Genomic DNA, 5813 nt, shown 5'->3' with positions numbered 1-5813 from the left:
CAGCTTTAGTCCAAGGGTGTATACAATTCCTTAGCAGAATCTAGAGTTCTTTGGGGGCTAAAAATGTTTGCTTTATGGCCCACTGTCTGTCACTCACATTGCTTTAGTTCTTTTGCTGTGGAAAACGTTTCTACCACATAATTCTGTTCCACTCTTTTTTTATGTATATAGTACAGGGTCTACAGGGTCTCACTACACAGATCAGACTCATAGTGATCCTCCTGTTTTTTTCCACCCAAGCCCTGGGATTACAGGCATTACCACCATGCCTAGTCTCAATTGCTGCCTCAGCAAGTCCCAAGGGTGGGGCCAGTAGGACATGCTGGTAATAGAACCTCAGTCCTTTCATCTGCCTAAGCAGGCACTTTAATCTGCTGAGCTATCTGGCCTGCATTTCACCACATACTTCTAAGAGAAAACAATTCAGAAAGATCTGGACAAATGCTCTAAAGTCAATGGCATATTGATGTGTTAAGACACTAAATAAGGCATGGGCTACAAGAGACAGTACTGTCCCCTCTGAAGGTGCTACCAGGTGAACACAGAGACTTCAAGAACACAGGGAGGCCTCAATCAGCTGAAAGCAAGGATATGGAGAGAAGGCTCCTTGGAGAAGGAAGAGTTCTGAGAGAAAAAAAATAAGAATTTGAGGTAGGGACAGGAGAAGGAGAATGAGAATTGAAAGGCAAAGGAATGTCATATTCAGAGACCAGAATTAAGGAAGCAACAGGATGGCTCAGCCACAAAATACAAAGGCAAGAGAAGAGAAAGACACCAGGGGGAAGGTGGGGACCTGTCATGCTGCACTAAGTGAGAGCAAGGAGAAAAATACTTGAGGACTTATGAGCAAATAAAATTTTTGATCATATATTGTGTGATTTTAAAAGTAGAAAGGATCCTAAGAATTATATGCTATGTCTCTTTAATTGAAGACATTAAAATGCAAAAAAGTTAAGTAGCTTATGCAATGTCACCCAGCTTGCAAGGGGTAGAGTTGACTCTAGAAATGTTCAGGACTGCTGTTAACTCTTCACCTTTCTCTCAGTAGAGTTGATCATGGTTTTGGATTCAGTTACATCCTTCAGAGTTTTCTACAAGTCTGGACTGAGGTGTTCGCCCTCCCAAGTCAGGTAAACTCTGGGCCTTGGAGTAAGAGCAGCCGTCACTGCCAAGAAGGGTTTCTCAAGCATCTCCAAGCCCAGCCCATGTTTGCAGAACTCAAAGAATTGAAAGTGGCTTCAGCAGAGCAGAGACCTTGCTTCTAAAGCATCTTCTGCTCCCTGCTTCCTAGTTAGTGTCCTCCATCCCTCCCATTCTCTCTATCTTCCTTTTCTATGTTCTCTTGCTCTCGTCTGGTCTCTGTTTTCATCCTTTGCTTCCCATTGCTCTCGATTCCTCCTTCTCTGCCCTAAATGTGAGAAGCCATGGCCAGAAGTAGGGCTCAGGCTGCTTAGCATCGCAAAAGAAAGCCCAAAGTATCTTACACTGCTTTCTTTTCCCAATCTCAGCTTTACATTCAATATTAGCCTTCCACCCTCCCTGCCTGGACAACCTGCTTCTTCATGGGGGAGCCCTAGCATGGCTGGATAAAACCCATGATCAATGTCTCTGCAGCCCCAAGGCTGAGCTGTTGATCCCTCAGCTCCCCTAAGCCTCCCACCAAAGATGAAAGGGGATCTGAACACTAAGCAGGCCAGAATTCCAGCTTCTTCTGCGCCATCTAGATGGCGCGCCTGGAGGGAAATGAGGCATCTGGAAGTCAGCCACGTCCACCCACCCATCAGGCTTGACTGCTGCGGTTTGGCAAGCTCACCGCGAAGGCTAAAGCCGGTGCTCCCACCTGAATCCAGGCCCAGCCCAGGATGGACAGGCAGGAGAAGAGAGGGACATCGCCTTCTCCTCTGCTCTTTTGAACTCATTTGGCAGCCAGCAGGAAGGCCGCCAGGGAACCGGAGCACTGCAAGAAGGAAGATGACGCTGTGAAGAGGGAGTAGCTTGCTTCTGCATGATGCATTGGCCCTCAGAAGCCAATCTCCCTTGCAGATAAAGCGCATTTATTTTGTTGAGCCTGGAGCTGACAGGAGGAGGCTTGCTGGCGGGATGGTTTCCGGCCTATTCATCCTCTTTCTGGTAAAACCACCTCTTAGAGGAAGGCGTCTCAGCAGTTTCCTCTGCACTGTGGCTGCTAAGCACCTGCTGGCTGTGAGATCTTCTGCTCACTCCAAGCGGCCTCCACCCCACAGGGACTTCTCCCAGCAGCCACCTGAGCTACACAGGCTTCCAGCAGCGAGCTTGTTGACAGGAGCTAATGACAGATGACACGAGAGCATCTCAACCCTTTCCAAGGAGAAGCAGAGCGCAGTGCGGAGCTCCAATCCTGCAGGGACAGTTTCTGGTCTGGACAACAGCACTTGCCAGATCTGGTGGAAGATTGGGGAGGAAGATGATGGGGCAGAAAAGCTGGCTGGGAAGGTGAAGTTCCCTTCTTGATCTTTCCTCCAGTCCAGCATCTTAGCAGCCTTAGGATCTATGTGAAAATTGGCTCTTGCACTTTTATTTTAAGATTTAAATTTAAAGATTCCTGAATTTGTGTTTGACAATCTGACCTGCCTTACACACATCACCCTTTTCTGCCTTGCAATTTCACTGCTGAGGGTCATTTCCTTTGATCATTCAGTGCTTCTGTCTGTTGTGAGTGAGGGAAGCTGTGTCCTTAAAGGGTTCACTGTCCAGAAGTGCATGCAGGCACAGTGACCTAATGACTCGGAGCAGGTGTTGAGTGTAACTCCAAGAGCTCAGGACAAATTAGAGAATGCTTTAGGACAGATAGCATCTAACTTAGGAGGCATGGAGAAGAAGGAGCAGCCCAAGAAAGCAAGTGGTGAAGGCCGATGGGCTGCAATGGGGAAGGGTGGCCCTCTGTTGTGAGGAGTCCATCCAGACATGCAAAGGTTTCTCATGGGACAAGAATGGGTGACAGCTCCAGGAGAGAAAATTGGGACACCCTCTTCTTGCTATCCTGTCTCTGTCTAAATCTTTGCACAACTTCCCTCCTGTGTCTATGTTTTCCCTTCTTTAATGACAGTCTCATCTTGAGAGCTTTACTTTTACATCCACAAAAGCTTTTTCCAAAATGGTGACATTCACAAGTTCCAGGCCTTGTGAATTTGGAGATATCTTTTTAGGAGCCACTGTTCAATTTACTGCAGGAGGGGATTTTCAGTGTGGCCCATGACAACTGGGAGGCCATGTGTTTGCCACACTCTCGCCTGCAACTCAAATAGATGCCCCAGACAGGGACAGGCTTTGACATAAGCAGATGAAAGGAATTCCCCAGAGTCGCATAGTGCACACTTTTAGAGCCAGGTGTCCTGTTCACAGATGATTCCCCATTGACCAGATGCTCCCAGAGAATCATAACTGTGTCCCAAAGTGGTAGCATATCCTGAAATCTTAGCACAGGGCATGACACATAGTGGGCATTAGATTACTATTTTTTTCATTTTATTATAAAATTTTATTATTTTTATTCATTTTAATGAGAAAATAAAATAATGAAACAATTTCAGAGCAGGTTAGTAGGACAATTCCAATAATTAATACATATTGCATATTGTTGTCTTCGTAGTGATTATTCAGAGGACAAGATGCAGACATGATATCTTCTCTAAGCAATATTAGTACAAGCCTTTCTTATTAAACTAAGAGAAACTAGCTGTATATCTATCCTAGCTACTTTGTATATACATATATATTTTTTCACTACAAAATGGTCTTTTATTTACATCCCCCTTTATTATTTTGTGTTGTTAGAGATGGATGTTCCATTCCTGTTAGAGAGACTATACTAGGAGAAGTCTTTAAAGGCCCTTTTCATACTTGATGCCAGTTCAGTTTTGGGTTATTTGTTTGTTTGCTTGTTTCATGGAACTGGGGATTGAACTCAGACCCCTGTGCTTGCCAGGTAAGTGCTTATTCCACTGAGCCATCTCCCTGGCCCCCCCAGTTCAAATATTGTAGGTACTTGAATTCAACAAAATAGCACAATATAGTCCAAGAGTTCATAATAAGAGTGAGTTATCAGCAGAACTGGTAATTTTCAGAAGTTGTTGACTTGAGCCTTTTATAGCTCAGCATATTAATATGGTGTTACTTTTTATACCTCATGATTATACTTTTCTGCTGAGTGGTTAAGACCAAGTTAAAGCAAGACCTATATAACTAAAAATTCAATTACTATCTTTTAGATAAATGATTTAATATAAATCATTGTTATTCTAATCATTTCATGACATTTTTTTTAGTCTCCATAAAAACTAATTCAGCCTTTATGAGACAAACCTACAGCATGTAGCTACAGTATTAGGGTATAAGCCCTGCAGTTTTGCATAAAATAAGACAAACCTTCTGAATTCAGTCTACTGGTAATGGGTCTTGAAAACATCACAGCACTTGGAATAAGAAAGAATGAAAGAAAACTGAATATGGTGGTGCATGCCTATAATCCCAGCACTGGGGAAGCTGAGGCTTAAAGGTCACTACAAGTTCAAGGCCAGCTTGGGCTATACAGCAAGAACCTGTCTCAAAAGACAAAAAGCAGAGTAAAAGAAACTACAGAAGAATTTTAGCACCTTTACCATTGCCCCCATAGTTAGCTCAGTCTGCCTGGTGCTCACCATACCAGAAAAAGGGACCAATTAAATAGTGGAATAGTTCCCGTGTCTCAGGCCAGGAAAACCTTCTAGAGAGTTTCAAAAATGAAAAAGTAGGGCTAGGGAGATAGCTCAGTGGAATAAGTGTTTCCCTGGCAAACGCAAGGGCCTGAGCTCAATCTCTGGTTCCGCCAAAAGGAAAAAAAATATCAAAAATGAAAAAGTATAAAGAAGGTATAAAAATTAAATCTACTTGCTTACCCCAGTAGCTACTAGCTGCACATGGCTGTCAAGCATATGAAATATGACTTTTCTGAATCTATAGTTCTGTAAGTCAGTTTTTCATTACCGTGACAAATTACATGAGACTGTCAGCTTAAAAAAGTAAAAAGTTTATTGCGGTTCTCAATCTCAGAGGTTTCAATCTACAGTCATTTGGTCAGGCTACTTTGTGTCTGTTTCTTACTACATCATAGTAGAAGTAAATCATAGTGGAAGTAAATTGTAGGGGCGACTTGTTATTTCACAATGGGAGGAAGTAAAAAGATAGGAAGGGGAAGGGGCTGAGTCTCATGACTATTCACTTCAAGGGCATAAGCGAAACAACCTAATCTCTTTCTACTAGAACTATCTCCTAAAGTAAATTTACTGCTTCCTAGTAAGTTTAGGTTGGGACAATACCTTCAATGCAGAGTTTTTCAGGGATGTTCAACACCCAAAATACAACAACAAGCAACCTAAATATAATGTGCATAACAAATTTTTTTAAATTTTATTTCCATAACTGTAGTAGAGAGGGACTCTACGTCAATCTGGTAGAAGTTATTTATGAAAATAAAATGGCTAACATAATCCTAAATGGCAAAAAACTGAAATCTTTCACTCTTAGATCTGGTACAAGACAAGGATGTCCTCTATCACCACTCCTACTCAATATAGTTCTGTAATCATTAGCTACAGCCATTAGATAAGAGAAAGAAATAAAAGAAATGAGAATCGGTAAAGAAGAAGTTAAATTATCTATATTTGCAGATGACATGATACTTTACTTGGAAGACCGAAAAAACTCTGCCAAGAAGTTACTACAAATTCAGTAGCATAGCAGGATACAAAATCAATACTCAAAAGTCAATAGCATTCCTCTACACAGACAACAAATAC

The sequence above is a fragment of the Octodon degus genome, unplaced genomic scaffold (genome assembly GCF_000260255.1).
Source record: "Octodon degus isolate 3935 unplaced genomic scaffold, OctDeg1.0 scaffold00134, whole genome shotgun sequence".
Lineage (NCBI taxonomy): Eukaryota > Metazoa > Chordata > Mammalia > Rodentia > Octodontidae > Octodon > Octodon degus.
The sequence above is the reverse complement of the archived record's forward strand: the minus strand, read 5'-3'. Positions refer to the sequence as shown.